This window comes from Sceloporus occidentalis, unplaced genomic scaffold, assembly GCF_023333645.1.
Source record: "Sceloporus occidentalis isolate IW3139 unplaced genomic scaffold, rSceOcc1.0.p SCAF_1, whole genome shotgun sequence".
NCBI classification, from domain to species: domain Eukaryota; kingdom Metazoa; phylum Chordata; class Lepidosauria; order Squamata; family Phrynosomatidae; genus Sceloporus; species Sceloporus occidentalis.
In genome coordinates this window covers 9,118,453-9,135,059 of record NW_028316981.1, presented here as the reverse complement: position 1 = coordinate 9,135,059, position 16,607 = coordinate 9,118,453, and the positions used below count along the sequence as shown (strand labels likewise).

The 16,607-nt window shown below is 48.6% G+C and overlaps 2 pseudogenes across 2 annotated transcripts in view; both read right to left on the bottom strand.

Annotated features, from left to right (window-relative positions):
• LOC149320635 (uncharacterized) overlaps positions 1 to 16,607 on the bottom strand; it is a 171,939-nt pseudogene that overhangs the window by 90,600 nt on the left and 64,732 nt on the right. The gene's annotated exons all lie outside the window — the stretch shown is intronic.
• The window catches only part of LOC149320637 (uncharacterized), a 39,015-nt pseudogene continuing 35,355 nt past the window's right edge, over positions 12,948 to 16,607 (bottom strand). Inside the window, exon 7 of the transcript XR_016278008.1 lies at positions 12,948 to 15,874. The product of XR_016278008.1 is annotated as an uncharacterized LOC149320637 (transcript). The remainder of the gene's footprint in view (positions 15,875 to 16,607) is intronic.

The window sequence follows — 16,607 nt, the reverse complement described above, 5'->3', positions numbered from 1 at the left end:
GTCCAGGTCAGCCTTAAACAATATCCAGTCCAGTCTCATTGAAAGGAATGTGCGGCAAAGGGAATCAGTATCCAATATCCAATAGAGCAGGCCCCATACAAACGTACAAATGTCAGGAGAAGAAGAAAAGAGAAGTGGCTAGTTCCTGCCTCCCAGCTATTCTCTACCTCTTGCTCTTGATATCGTGGCCGCCTTGGGAGGATTGGGAATAATAATGCCTATAGTCTTACGTGGCTCAAAGGGAGCCTTGGTGAGAGCTGACAGTACCTTACGCACATCCCAGTTGGGGCATCGATGGCCGATAGGAGGTTTGATGAGAAGCTGCCCTTAGGAATCTTCTGACGCAGCAATTGTTAGAGAGCTTGTAAGCTAGTTTTGGAGGGAAGGCTGAAGCAATAGCCAAGACCTGTCTCTTGAGTGTGTTTGGCTTGAGCCCCTTGTCAAGACCCTCTTGCAGGTATGACAGAAGGGAGCTCATGGTAGTCTTCTGGGGTAGCCACTTGGTAAAGGTTTTGTAGGAGTATTTATAAATTTGTCTGGTGGACGGGGGTCTTGCATTTTAAATCGTCTTAATAGCCTTATTGGAAAAAACCTCTTTTAACATGTTTTGGCGTTCAACTTCCACACATGGAGCTTGAGCCAATGGGGATCTGGATGAGAGACTTGACTTTGGGTTAGTAGGTCCGGACGGATCGGAAGTTTGATTGACTCCTGTGACATGGATAGAATTTCGGAAAACCACAGTCTTCTTGGCCAATTGGGGGGGGGGGGGGCTATCAGAATGAAAAGTGCCCTTTCTTTTCTTGCCTTGATTGGCATTTGTTGATTAGGAATGTTGGGGGGAAGGCATAAAGAATCCCCTTTGGCCATGGTGAATGAAGGGCATCTATTTTCTGCTCCTTGGGCGATGAATCTTGACTAAATCGCAGAACCTGATGGTTTACTGGAGAAGCAAATAGGTCTAGCTGAGGAATTCCGAATTGCTGTGTTATCAACTGGAATATCTGAGGATGTAGGTGCCATTCTGACTGGTCCACATCCTGTCTGCTGAGCCAGTCCGCCCTTGTGTTTATGACCCCTCTGATATGTTCTGCTCTTATTGATAGTAAGTGTCTTTGTGCCCAACTGAGCAGAAGGTCCGACTCTGACATCAGGGACCTGGATTTTGTCCCTCCCTGTCTGTTTATGTGGGCTCTTGTGGTTATGTTGTCTGTTCTGACGAGAACGGTCTTGTTTGTTGTGAGATGTTGGAAGGACAATAGGGCCAGATGTATAGCCCTGGGTTCTAACAAGTTTATGCTGTGGTTTTGTCCTAGATGATCCCGTTTTCCTTGGGCGAATGACTGTTCAAGAGTGGCTCCCCACCCCCGAAGACTGGCGTCCGTCATCACCTGTAACTCCTGTGGTGGCCATAGCATCCGGCCTTTGTGGAGGTTGACAGACATCCACCAACGTAGTGAGAGTCTGCCTTTTTGTGTAAACCATAGATGCCTTTGAGTTTTAGGGCAATCTGTTTCTGATATGGAAGTAGGAACCATTGAAGTTTTCGTGAATGAAATCTGTCCCACGGAAGGCACTCTATGGTGGATATCATCAAGTCCTGGAGCCTTGCTAGGTGAGTGAGGCTTGATGATTGAGACAGATATGCCAGAGGCTGCCTGTTGAAGGGTGTGGATCCTTTCTGGTGAAAGAGACACCGTCCCCTGTTGGGTGTCGATAACCGCTCCAAGGTGGATAAGTCATTGAGATGGTATGAGGTGGCTCTTCCCACAATTGACCTGAAAACCAGGATATGTCAAATGTCTGACAGGCTTTGACCATAAGAAGGCGAGTGGATCAACAAATCGTCCAAATAAGGATGAACATGGATCCCCTGTAGTCTCCACTGAGCCACTAAAGCAATCATTAGCTTTGTGAAGACACAAAGAGCTGATGATAGACCAAAAGGTCTATACTTTATACTATACTCTGTACTGGTAGTGATGGTGATGATAACAAAACCTCAGGAACCGCTGCTGTGTGGGATGTATGGGGATGTGAAGATAAGCAAAAGATGCTAGAAACTCGTGGGGTCTTATGGCTTCCAGAATGGATCTGAAATTTCCATTCAAAAATGATGTTTTTTGATGAACTTGTTGACCCACTTCAGATCTAGTACCGCTCTCCACGATCCGTCTTTTTTGGGGACTATGAACAGAAAGGAGTAACAGCCTCTGTACATCTCTGAAGGAACACGTTCGATCGCACCAATTTGTAGCAGGTGTTGTATGTCTTGAAGCATCAGTTGATGTTTCCTGGGGCACTGAGATTTTGGGGAGTCTATGGAAGTCTATCATATAGTCTTCTTTGATGGTGGATAGAACCCACTTGTCTGATGTAGATTCCTCCCACTTGTGGGAGAAGTGAAGAAGTCTGCCTCCCACTTTGTATGATAGCCATTGTCTGGTTGAGTTTTGTTTTTGTTTGGAGGACTGGAATCCTTGACCTTGTTGTGATGTGTTATTGTATTTTCTGAATCCTCAAGATTGGTATTGTTGTCGTCCGTAGGACTTGTGATCAGATCTCTGTGATCTGTTGTCTGTGGTACGAAAGGAGCTGATCTTGTATAGATGAAAGGAGCCTTGGCCTTGCTAGGAAGAGTGTCTGTTGTCTCGTTTGGGTAGAGATGGTAAGGCCTTCTTTTTATCATTAGTTTCAATGAGTACTGGCTCAAGGGACTCACCAGATAGCTTTTGGCTGCCGAAGGGAGACATGGTCAGATTCTGCTTGGATTTGGCATTGTCAATCCAATTTTTTAGCCAAATCTGTATCCTGGCTGGGATGGAGGCAGTCTGAGCTCAAGCGCTTAGCTGGATGACATCCAGGGATGCGTTGGCAGAAAAGGCGAGCACTTTAAGGAGTTTATGAATCCCCTGGCAGACCTTGATGTTGGCTCTAGGTATCTCCTGTAAGATACCTTTGGCCCATGAGAAGGCAGCCCTAGACAAGATGGAGATAGCTGAGGAGGCCCTGATGGCTGTGGAAGAGGCTTGAAATGGTTTTTTAAAGGCTGAATCTGTCAGGGATGATGGGAGTTGTAGCTCTTCACCTCTGGCTCTAACTCACCACCTTGTTATGCACCGGCGCTGACCAGTTTTGGCCAGTGGTTAAAGCTTTGCTCAAAGGCAGCAGAGTTTCAGAGAATAGGCTGAAGACCCTGACAAACTCTCCAAGCCTTCTCACTCTTGCTTCCACAGAAGTCTTCACACTTCTCCAGGATCCTGCTGGCTCTTGTATCTTCACTGAAGACACCAGACAACTCAGTAGTCTTATATAAAAGATCTACTTTATTCTACTATATACAATACTAATGCCCTCACAAATCACAATCTCCAAACAACTCCACAACTATCCAACAACTACCCACAAAATGCATTGGGAATCAAAGCAATTATTATAGTCATAGTAAAACACCACCCACTTAGCCAGTTTCCACCCAGTGGGCGTGTACATCCATTTTGATTGGCTGTCATAGTTCAACCCATAATTAATGATTTCATCATTTCACCTTGTCCACTTAACAATTCTAGGTGCTTTCAATTATACCCTCTGCATTTCTGTCCTTGGCATTTAGGACTGCTAATTACATTACCTTTTACACCTGTGTGGCTTCTTAACTGCTTTTGCTTAGTCATGCTGACTCTCACATACAAGTTTTATTTCTTTCACTGTATATCCCATGTTGCTTTTTCCTTAACAGAATCAGCCGTTTTCTAGATTTTTAAGAGAGTCATCTCCGTCCTTAGCATAGACGGCAGAGGTGACCAGAGCCAAAACAGGTGCGTCTATGATAAAAAACCTGCAATTTGGACATGACAGGTTAAGGGAGATTGTAAAATCTTTTGTAGGCCTGAGGATTAGGATGTGAAGTTGCAGGCTTTGACCACTCTTCTCTGATGACCCTCATGAAATCAACAGTGAAGGGAACCTCTAGCGAAGACTGAGCTGGCTTGGGGAAAGAATCCCCTTTTCTCTGTGGGAGACCAGTGTCTACAGACTGTGGAGCTGAGATGTTTGGTAACAAATCCAAGGTTTTAATTTCCTTTTTTAACAATATTTGGAAATCACCAGGGGGAAACAATCTGTGGGAGGACGGAGTGGTGTTTGCGTCTCCCTCACCCTGAGATAAATTTTCTTTAAAGAGCTCACCCTCTTTGCTGGCCTGGTCTCTGTAAAAGAAAGGCAAGGCAGTTCCAACAGGCCTTGCCTGAAAGAAGAAGGCCCTCCCTTCATCCACCATCTTGAGGGAGAGAAAGGCAAGAAAGAAGACGAGCCCTCCTTCTATCCACCATCTTAAAGGAGAGAAAAACAAGCCAGCTCCAACAGGCCTCTGAAGGAGAGCAGATCTGCTGGACTTTTCCCCTTCCCCCACTGCCATTCCCTTCTCCTTTTGTGTCTTGTCTTTTTTTAGATTGTAAGCCTGAGATGAGGGAAATGTCTAATTAAATTGTAAGCCGCTCTGACAGCCTTGGCTGAAGAGCGGGGTATAAATAAATAAGTATTAGTAGTAGTATTATCAGAGGAGTATGTTGAAGGAATCGTTTTAGCCTTTTTGGGCTTTGAAGGCTGGCCAGCAGGGGCACAGGTCTCTTTTGTTTTGTCATGCCTTGGCATGGAGAGGGACCCTGGAATGTTTTCACACCCTTTTTAGCATTGGGCCTAATGGTGGACTCTTTGGGGATAAACCTGCCCCTTTCAGAAGGAGGATGGACTCCACATAGGAGCAGGAGGGAGCTTGCCCTTACTTTGGACTGGACATCTTGGTCATCAGAGGGAAGGGAGGCTGTAGCCTGTTTAGATCGGCCTGGCTGAGGAGCCGAACCTTGGGGACCTCCTGTGGCTCCTGCCCTTCCCACAAGTAGGGAATGGGCTAATGCTGCTGCCTGGATAGAAATTATGAGGCTATCAGGGCTGATAGCTCCAGTGGCAGTCGCAGGGGGCCTGGTCCTTGAGGGGTAGAGGTCTTACTCAAGCCCGAGTCGTCCGTGTTGTTGGTTATGGTCTGAACCCAATCCCGGGAGCTGGATCCGCGATGGGGCTGGATGAGGTGTGGAGAAAAGGGTTCTCCCTCCTCCAACCTGGCCCCTGCAGCCCTGGAGCTAAGTGGCTCTCCTCCATCTTCAGAAGGCAGGGAGCGTCTGGGCTGCTCCCACGGAAGGACCACTGATTTCCCGGACATAAAATACATAGTCATATTTTGTGTTCCTAAAGTAACAGGGTGACATTAAATCTGTGAAAAGTGCCAATGTTCCATCTTTTCAATTGTTCAAAAAATTTCCACTTTTTCCTTGGAAAACTTGGGGGGGGGGGGTAAACGGTACCCTGTGACTTCAAAATCTCTAGAAATTTTACATCTCTAGCACAGAGATACAAAACTAGGCCCTTAGAAACATTTTTTAGCAGCCTTAGAAATGACTTCTTTGTTGTTTAATATAGCTCAGGAAAGGAATTCCATTATTCATTTTCTATTCACCAATCTTCTACAAGGTTGTGTTAATTTCTTCTCCTTGCAGAATGAGGAACTGCCCTGGGGAGAGTGCAGAAAGGGGTGGCAAAAGGAGAAGCAGCAGTGAAGGAAGTGAGGAGGGGGCTTGTGGGAGCTGCTGTTGCAGGGCTTTTGGATGTGGGTTTTCTGGTCAGCCAAATGGAATGAATACCTCCTATGAATAAAATTATCATCATCATTGTCATCCATATGATTATGTAAATCTTGCCACCACTTTCCAGCTTTTATCTGGAAATTATCTAAAGTGGGATGATGCACCACAAGGCCTCATCCTCTTCCTTTTGTTTTCTAATTCTAATCTCCACCACCCCATTTCTGTTACTGCAGATGAACTGCTGAAACCTGGCAGCAAAAGTCTATGTTTCTCCAGTCCTCTTTACTAGACTTCCAATGGTGATGCTGCTAAAAAAGAATACAGCTAGAATGGGAGGAAGAAGGATGTGGAGCAAGTGTAAGAAGATTTCCCAGCAGAGAGGGTCCTGTCCTCCTGTAATCTGGGTTATGTACCTCCCATTTGCTCCTGTAGGCAGGGACAAAAGAAGACCGGCCCCTATAAAGGGAGGAACTAACCCCTCTGGGCCTCAGTCTTGTTCCTGCCTACGCTCCAAGCAGGTCATCTCCTTCAGCCAGCGAAGTCGTTCCTTCCTCTTTTCGCCGAAGCGGTCAGTTTTTCCTTCTCCTCCTCCCTGCTCCCTCTTCCCTGCCTCTCCCTCCTCTCGGTGGTGGGCTATGGCAGAGGACCCCAAGTTCACGGGTGAAGGGCCTCCCCTGGGAAGGGCTTCTCCAGTGCAGGGTCTGCCGGCCTCCCCAGGGGAGCCAGCGATAGAGGTTGAGCATGGGGCCCTGCTTCCTGGGACTTCGGTCTCGGGGAGCTCTGAGCAGGTCCCCTCCTTCCGCCCGGGCCATTGTGGTCCCCAAGGTTTGGAAGAGGCCCCGTCGACCTCCAGCCTCCACGAGGCGAGCGCAGTCCGGGAGCTTGGAGAGTTTGTGAGGGCCATATTTGCCCGAGAGGCCGCGAGCCTCCTGGGGGTGGGTAGCCTCCCTCCTGGAGGACAGACTGGGGACCCCTCCGGCCCCGCGCCCCTGCCCCACCTTTTAGGGGCTGCCGCAGCCTCCCCCTCCTCTGAGTCCCTGCCGGCCAGGGACCAGTTTGGAGCCTCTGCCGCTGCGGAGAGTGCCCACCTGCGGGCAGCCCCGGGAGCCGGCCTTTCCCTGGCTTCCCTCCCTTTCCCGCCCGCGGCCCTCTCGGGCCTACTTGCAGGGCCCTCTGTCCTGGGGGCCGGCCGGCAGCTCCTCCAGCACCGGGCCAAAGGCCCCGGCGCCCCTCAAGCCGAGCCCCAGCTCGACCTAGCTGCTGTAGCGGCTCTCTCCCCCGAGGCCCCGGCGCTCCTGGGAGGAGCGCGCGCGCCAGCTGAGGGCGGGCACCATCTTGTACGGCATGATGGGGGCCGCCATCTTGGTCGGCCCAATGGGCGCCGCCATCTTGGCCACGTGGGGGCCGGCAGCCATCTTGAGGAGGTCACTGGGGGCCGCCATTTTAGTGGGGACCCTGGGAGGCGCCATCTTGGGAGCGTCCAATCTGCTCCCTCCCCCTCCCCCCCGCCACAGCCGCGATGCCGCCCTAATCCTCCCTGCACTCCAGGAGGATGCAGGCTCTGCCGCCCACAAGCGGCCCAGGGAAGATGATGAGGCCTCCCTCTCGGACTCTGAGGTAGAGGCCGGGGGCAAGCCCCCCCACAAGAGGCGCAGACGGGCGCCCCGCCGCCTCCCTCAGGCCAACCCGGTCCTCTCCGACCTGGATGGGGACGCGGAAGATGAGGCTGAGGACAGAGATGGCTTTGAAGAGGGCGAACGTTCGGGTGAGGAGGAGGCTCAGGAGACTGAGCCCCCGGTGACCTCAGCACGTCTCTTCAGGTCCGAGGACTTCCCGAGACTGCTTGCTAAGACCCTAAAGACCCTGGCCATTGCCCCCTCAGCGGAGGCCAAGCCTCCCCAGGACTCTGAGTTGCCCAGGGTGGGAGAGGGACTGTTCCCTGTGCCTACTCCGGTGTTGGCTGCGATACCGTGCCCGGCTAACCTCATGGAGGTCATCAGGGCTGAATGGAACAGACCAGCCACATCGGGCCCTTTGCCCAGCTCCGTAAAAAAGCTTTATAGTTTCCCCTCTTCGGTGATGGAAAGTCTCCAGATCCCGGTCGTAGATGCCCCTGTGTCCGCCCTTGTGTCTTCCGCCGTCTTCTGCAAGGACGGGGAGGACACCCTCAAAATCCCAGAGGACAAAAAAGCTGAGACAGCCCTCAAAAAAGCCCATGAAGCGATGTCTGTAGCAATCAGGGCGGCAGCGTCAGCATCCATTGTGGCCAGAGCCTCCCTGGCTTGGGCGACGGAGCTCCTCCAAGAGGTGCCCTCCCATAAACCACATCTCAAACAGGGCCTCAACAAGATCGCCCTGGCCTCAGCCTACACGGCCGACGCGACCTTAGACTCAGTCCAATACTGCGCCAGGGCCCAGGCAGCGGCGGTCACCGTGCGCCGCCAGCTGTGGCTAAAAAACTGGAACGTGGACGCGAAGTCAAAGCACAATTTGGCTTTCACTCCCTTCCTTGGGACTAAATTATTTGGAGAGTCACTTGACCAGGTCTTGGTGGAGGACAAAGATAAAAAGAAAACTTTGCTGGGGGGCCGCAAGTCAGACAACAGGGCCAGGCCTAGGTCTAGAAAGCAGTTTTTTCGCCCCTGCAGACCTTTTTCCTCCCCCTCCCCCTCCTCCTCCTCCCAGCCCAGGGACGCCAGACCATTCGGACAGCGCTGGGGTGACAACAGACAACAACCCAGGCAGTCCCGGCCTCCCTTCCAACAGAGAGGCCAGTCCGGAGCCAACAGAGGACCCCGCAAACAACAACAACAACAATGACGTGGCGCCTCCAGTGGGAGGCCGGCTGAGAGACTTTGTGTCGGTCTGGGAAGAGTCCACTTAAGACCAGTGGGTACTGAACACCCTGCGATCGGGATACCGGATAGAGTTTTGCCGGCGTCCACGAGACAGATTCATCCCATCCCCAAGGTCAAAGAACTCAGCCAAACATGCTCTCCTGCTGGAAGCCATCAGGGAGTTGCTCCGTTTGGGGGCCATAGAGGAGGTGGCGACCTCCCAATGGTTCACAGGCTGCTACTCCACTTTCTTCTTGGTCCCAAAGAAGAATGGCAAATGGAGGACTATCCTAAACCTAAAGGTCTTAAATTCCTACGTGGCCTACAGAAAGTTCCGAATGGAGACCCTCAGCTCGATTCTAGAGGCCCTTCAGCCCAGAGACTTTCTCTCGTCACTGGACTTGCGCGATGCCTATTTCCACATTCCTGTTCATCCCAGTCATCGACGCTACCTCAGGTTCGCCTACGACAACCAACATTACCAATACAGGGCCTTGCCTTTCGGCCTGGCGTCAGCTCCGAGGGTGTTTACCAAGGTCCTCGTTGCCCTGGTGTCTCACTGGAGGACGCAGGGCCTGCATGTCTACCCTTATCTCGACGACCTCCTGATAAGGTCCCCTACACTACAACAGGGACGATCGGATGTCTGCCAGATTCTCCGCTCGCTACAAGACCATGGATACCTGGTGAACCTCGACAAGAGCTCCACGGTGCCAGCTCACCAGATCCATCACCTAGGGGCTCAGCTCGACACCTCAAAGGGCATCATCTCTCTCACTCCAGAGAGGGTCCAGGCCATCCTCAGGACAGTCGATCAGGCCCTGGCCTCCCCCAAGGCCAGGATTTCCCTGTTGGCTCATCTGCTGGGCCTCATGGTAGCAGCAAGGGACTGCGTACCGTGGGCCAGATTCCACTCAAGGCCCCTCCAATGGCTGCTCTTACCTCACCAGGAGGCCATAGCCACCAAGTCCAACATCAGGATCACTTTAACTCCTCAGGTGCGCGACTCCCTCCAGTGGTGGAGATCACCGGCGATCCTCAGGGGACGGCCGATCTGGAGCCAGGAGACGGTCCAGGTCACCACCGATGTGAGCCTGAGAGGTTGGGGAGCCCACTGCGGACACCAGATGGCTCAGGGAAAATGGTCCCTCGAAGAACAGGCCATGTCTATCAACAGGCTGGAGCTGAGGGCAGTGAGGTTGGCCCTACAGTCCTTCCGCTAGTCAATCCTCAACAGGTCAGTCCTGGTCAGGACGGACAACACGACAACAAAGGCTCACATCAACTGCGAAGGCGGCACATGATCAAAAGATCTGATGACCGAATCGCGCCTCCTATTCCTCTGGGCGGAAAAACACCTGGTCTCCATCGAGGCAGAGCACCTTCAAGGCGAGCTCAACACGGTAGCAGATTGGCTGAGCTGGACGGATGTCGACCAGGGCGAGTGGGAACTCCATCCCGAGGTGTTTCATCTGATATCGCGCCGGCTAGGCCAGCCGCAGATAGACATGTTCGCCTCCCCGATAAACTCCAAGCTGCCCAGGTTCGTGTCGCGCTTCCAGACAGAAGGGGCGAGGCGGTGGACGCTCTCAACCTAAAGTGGCCAGACGAACTGGCTTATGCCTTCCCACCATTGCCTCTGCTGCCCAGGCTGTTGGCCAAGATCAGGAGGGAAAGAATCGAGGTGATACTGGTGGCACCAGCGTGGCCCAGACGCCCATGGTTCTCCGAGGTCCAGACTATGGCGTCGGCCGGCTTGACCCTACCTCACCGCCGAGACCTCCTGAGTCAGGGTCAGATCCTCCATCCCGACCCCCGGTGGCTGAACCTTCACGCCTGGAGGCTGAACGCCTCATGCTGATTCGGTGTGGATATTCTTCAGAGGTCATAGACTCCATCCTAGCCTCTAGATGACCATCTACCAACCGCATCTATGAGGCTTCCTTCAGATCTTTCAAGAGGTGGTGCAAGCTGAAGCGGGTCAACTTTCTCAACTTTTCAGTCCCAGTTCTACTGCAGTTCCTGCAGGACGGCATTAAAAAAGGACTCAGACCCAACACAATAAAGAGACAGGTGGCGGCCATCACTTCGGTGCTACCTCACAAAAAGGCAACTGCCATGTCATCACACCCCCATGTTAGGAGACTTCTGAGGGGCCTCGCTAACAGGGCTCCTCCCACGCGTCATCGTTTTCCAACCTGGAACCTTCATACAGTCCTAAAGGCCCTAACGGTTGAGCCGTTTGAACCGATCCGCGAAGTTCCCTTGAGATTCCTGACCTTCCTGACAGCGATCACGTCGGCCAGACGGGTGTCAGAACTGGGGGCTCTGTCAGTCCGCAAGGACTTGTGCATCTTTAGGCCTGATTCGGTGTGCCTGCGCCCGGATCCCACCTTCCTTCCAAAAGTCAGTTCACCCTTCCACGTCTCCCAGGACATCCTGCTGCCTTCCTTTTGTCCAAAACCCCAGAAGGACATAGAAAAACGTTGGCACACGCTGGACGTGCACAGGGCCCTGAAGGTCTATCTTTAAAAGAACAGAGTCTTTTAGATCCTCCGAGGCCTTGTTTGTCTCCTTCCATCAAGGTTCTTCTGGGCGAAAGGTCTCGGTGTCCACCCTGAGCTGGTGGATCAGGACTTGTATAGTTGAGGCTTATAGGTCGTTAGGTCTCTCCCCCCCGATGGCATTTTGGCACACTCCACCAGGAGTGCATCTACTTCGGCCGCCCTATTCACCAATGCACCACTTGCAGAAATCTGTAGGGCAGCTACGGAAGTCCTCCTCTACTAGCACTACAAGCTAGACGTGTTTCAGTCCGCCGAGGCGGCTTTTGGTAGAAGGGTCCTCCAGCAGGTGGTCGCTGATTCCGCAGGTTCCGATTAGGCACCGTCCCTCCCTAGGGGCGAGGGCTTTTGTAAATCCCAGATTACAGGAAGACAGGACCCTCTCTGCTGGGAAAACAAACGTTGGTTACTCACCGTGACACGTTAGTTTCCAGCAGACGAGGGTCCTGGCATCCTGCCCACCCTCGGTGCCCTGCGGCTCAGCGCGGCCTGTTGCCTGACCCTTCCTCTTCTTTTTCTGGTTTGCTGGTTTGTTGCTGATTGTTTTTTACTTGTTGCCATAATCCTTTGGGCCCGATCTCACGGGACGGGCCCTTACCAGGTTTGGTTTTAAATTGTTCCTTATGTTTACCTATTAAAGATCAGTTTATTTTATCCTGCTTCGCTTGGCTTGTCATTTGACTGAGGCCCAGAGGGGTTAGTCCCTCCCTTTATAGGGGCCGGTCTTCTTTTGTCCCTGCCTACAGGAGCAAATGGGAGGTACATAACCCAGATTACAGGATGCCAGGACCCTCGTCTGCTGGAAACTAACGTGTCACGGTGAGTAACCAACGTTTGTTTTTATAAAAACAAACTTCTTTGTCAGTGGCTTTGTTCACTGAGTCAAGCTTGCATTTTTATTTTGATTTGGAAGCATTTAAGTAGCTTTTCCTCTATGTGATTTCTCCCCCTCCCCCTCTCCATCTTAATAATATTAATAATAATGTGTGTATTTATATACCGCTTTTCCAAATTAGATCAAAGCGGTGTACAACAGGAAGTACAATACAACATCCAAAATCAAAATAAAACATAACAGGCCTCTCTCCCCCTCAAGATGGTGGTCTGAAGGAGAGCTCTTTGTCTTTCAGGATCTTTTTCTGTGACCTGTGGATTCACCCACAACTAGAGCTAAATTCCTATTCCAAGCATTCATACATTCTTCTCCCTGTCTGGATTCTTTAATATCATGATTCCTATTTCCTGCATTCCCACCCTTTAAGAACTTGGATGGTTTCCTTTCTATGTGCTTTCTTGGTTTTTTTGCTTTGGAGGACTTTTTGTGGGTGTCATAATCTCTGAGGAATAAGTGAAATACTTTTCATGCTGTAAGAATATGAATGGTTTTTTTCTGGATGATAATAATAATAATAGAATTTATTTATATTTCCCGCCTTTCCCAAGGATCAAGGTGGGATTACGTCAATAAAAATGGTAAAATAGTACAAAAATACAATCAATAAAACACTAATACTAAATTAACCAACATTCCTATTAATTCTCTAAAATAATAATTCATCAATAGCCAACTATCATAGGTGCATTACAGACCGCCTGAAAGCGGTGGTCTGCCGCCGCCAGTTGCTGTGTCCAGGAACTGCAGCAGCCAAACAGCGCAGTTCCCGGGCACAGCAAAAAAGAAGCGTGCTTCTTGTTGTGCCCCAGAAGTGGTGCCACGAGACGCTAGTCGCGCACTCGTGGCATCACCTTGCCGCGCGACGTCCGGACCCGTCCGGAACAGGCCATAGTCAGGTGTGGAGCTATCATTGTAACCTTTTAAATGGAGTCCGGTGAATAAGATGAATGTTTTTAATACAACAACAACAATTCTTTATTATGGTCCAGAGACCTAGCAAAATCAAATTTATAACATATAAATTAAAGGCATAAGGAACAGTTTGTCAATTCATACAAAGCTTATTTCATACATTTATTCCTAGTTAGTGGTTATCTGATCCTGGCCACCTCATACAACCACCAAAGTCACACTGAGAATGTTATCTTCTAATAATACTCTGACATAAAATTTGGATGATTTTCCTAGCATATTTGCTATTAATGGATTAATCATGTATCATGAAGCCTCCTTTTAGAAACCACAAGACAAAAGATTGTGCTTCCTGCTTTCACTTTTGATGCTTGCAGGAATATAATCTTGCAGTGTAAGAGATACCACAAACATTACTCCAAACATTTCAGAGGAAAAGGTATTAAATCTGGCCTTGATAAAGTCTACAATAATGACAACAAATTCTTTAAATAGTCAGCTGAAGGAAAAGACCCAACATATTGTATAATTAATGTGCGTAAGGAGAAGGATAAGTATGAATAGGCTCAAAGGTCACCAAAAGCAATATCCCACAATCTGTGTTTTACTGATCCGAAACCGGTGTCATAATGTAAAAGGAGGGAAAATGACAGATCAATTGAAGCAGTTTTCGGACAACATGCTTCAACTAAACCCATGCCCAATTTCAAAATATTAACCGTGCGCCAACATTTTAGCTTGCAATGCAAGCCCTTGCCATTAGAGGGAATTCCCCTGTTTCAAAAACTAAAACTATTAGTCATATGTCTGGGAATTTGAAAGAGAGCTCAAAAATATAGCCTGAAGATTATTGAACGCCTGATGTGATTTCCCCCTGTTTCTCCATCCCAGGCATCTCTCCTGTATGAGTTGCTTCCTGACAGGTGAGGTGCATCTTCTGGGTGAATTGTTTCCCACACTCCAGGTACTTAAATGGTTTCTCTCCTGTGTGAGTTGTTTGATGAAGGGTGAGGGAGATATTCTGAGTGAAATCTTTTCCGCACTCCAGGCATCTGAATGGCTCCTCTCCATTTTAATTTTGTTGATGATGAGTGAGATCCATCTTCATAAGAAAACTTTTCCCACATTCCAGGCATTTAAACGGCTTCTCCCCAATGTGAGTTACTTGATGTCGAGTGAGGGATGTCTTCCGATTAAAAGTCTTTCCACACTCCAGGCATTTAAATGGTTTCTCTCCTGTGTGAGTTGCTTGATGATAGGTGAGGTGTATCTTCTGCCTGAAACATTTCCCACATTCTAGGCATTTAAATGCTTTCTCTCCAGTGTGAGTTACTTGATGACTTGTGAGTTGTGTCTTCCTAGGGAAACCTTTTCCACACTCCAGGCATTTGAATGGCTTTTCTCCATTGTGGTTTTTTTGATGATGAGTGAGATCCGTCTTCTTAATAAAACTTTCCTCACACTCCAAGTATTTAAGTGGCTTCTCCCTTGTGTAAGTGGCTTGATGATGAGCGAGCTCTGTCTTTCAAGTAAAACCTTTTCCATACTCTAAACATTTAAATTACTTTTCACCCTTGTGATATTTTTGATGACAAATGAGATCCATCTCCTTAATAAAACTATTCCCACACTCCAGGCATTTAAAGGGCTTCTCCCCTGTGTGAGTTGCTTGATGTTGAGTGTGGTCTGTCTTCCAAATAAAACCTTTTCCACACTCCTGGCATTTAAAAGGCTTCTCTCCTGTGTGAGTTGTTTGATGTTCAGTGAGGCTTGTCTTATGAACAAACGCTTTCCCACATTCCAGACATTTAAATGGCTTCTGTCCTGTGTGAGTTGCTTGATGATAGGCGAGGTGCGTCTTCTGAATAAAACCTTTGCCACACTCCAAACATTTAAATGGCTTCTCCCCTGTGTGAGTTGCTTGATGACGCATAAGGTGTGTTTTTCGAGTAAAACCTTTTCCACACTCCTGGCATTTAAAAGGCTTCTCTCCTGTGTGAGTTACTTGATGATAGATGAGGTCGGTCTTCTGAGTGAAACCTTTTCCACACTTGAAACATTTGAATGACTTTTCTCCACTGTGAGTTGCCTGATGTCGAGTGAGGTGCGTTTTAGAAATAAAACCTTTTCCACACTCCAGGCATTTAAATGGTTTCTCTCTTGTGTGAGTTGCTTGATGATAGCTGAGACATTTCTTTCGGTTATAACATTTTCCACACTGCAGACATTTAAATGGCTTCTCCCCTGTGTGAGTTGCTTGATGTTCAGTGAGGCTTGTCTTATGAACAAAAGCTTTCCCACATTCCAGACATTTAAATGGCTTCTCTCCTGTGTGAGTTGCTTGATGACGCATAAGGTGTGTTTTCCGAATAAAACCTTTTCCACACTCCTGGCATTTAAATGGTTTCTCTCTTGTGTGAGTTGCTTGATGATAGCTGAGACATTTCTTTCGGTTATAACATTTCCCACACTGCAGACATTTAAATGGCTTCTCCCCTGTGTGAGTTACTTGATGTTCGGTGAGGCTTGTCTTATGAACAAAAGCTTTCCCACATTCCAGACATTTAAATGGCTTCTCTCCTGTGTGAGTTGCTTGATGACGCATAAGGTGTGTTTTTCGAGTAAAACCTTTCCCACACTCCTGGCATTTAAAAGGCTTCTCTTCTGTGTGAGTTACTTGATGATAGATGAGGTCGGTCTTCTGAGTGAAACCGTTTCCACACTCGAAACATTTGAATGACTTTTCTCCACTGTGAGTTGCCTGATGTCGAGGGAGGTGCGTTTTAGAAATAAAACCTTTTCCACACTCCAGGCATTTAAATGATTTCTCTCTTGTGTGAGTTGTTTTATGATGAGTGAGATTTGTCTTCTGAATAAAACTTTTCCCTCTCTGATAAGGTTGTGTGGTCTGCCACTCCTCTTCAGTATCAGTTTTCCTTCCTTTCTCATTTAACTGTGTGCACGGGTCTCTTGGCACTGATGCTTGGCATGTTTCTTCTTCATACTCATTGAGCTGGCCATCACTGCCTGGAAGGAAGAGAAAGTACTGCTAAGAACTCAAAAAAGAAATGGAAGGCAAACTGTCAATACCACTTACAGAAGATAACTCTAAGGACTTTAGTATGATACTCACTGGTAATCTCAATTCATCCCTCTGCCCATCCCCTTAAACACAGTTCTCTTGGTTTTCCTGTTCCAATGTTCCTTTCTCAATGTAACCCTCTGAGCAAGCAATGTCTGGGTTATTTCTGATCTCAAGTAAGATGTTACAGGAGAAGAGGGAACATCTCACAGATGGAACACATTTTGCTAGATGGCATTCATGTAGAATGAATACTGTGCAGCAAAGTGTTTTTTTACCCCTTCGAGACTAGGGATCAACACCTAGCTGTTACACCCATCATGTAATGCTTAGATACAGTCTGAAGTATCGATTTAAAGAATAAACTTTAGAGTATCTATCTATGAAATTAATTTCTGGTACACTTTCATGTGAGCTGTTTTTTTGATAGGATGAGATGCATCAAAAATGAATTATCAAGACATGTGAAAGTGAGTTCAGGGAACAACAAGAGAGGGGCCATTCAACTGTCCCGGTAATGGTCTCTGCAATTTACACAACACTTCTCTATAAAATACTAGTGCCCTAATACATTTTTAAAAATCCTTTGAAAGTTCTAATCCTAACATGTCTACATAACCAGGTAGGTTCTATCATTATTAAATCCAATTTTGCTTAGTTAATGGGGGGGGGGGGGGG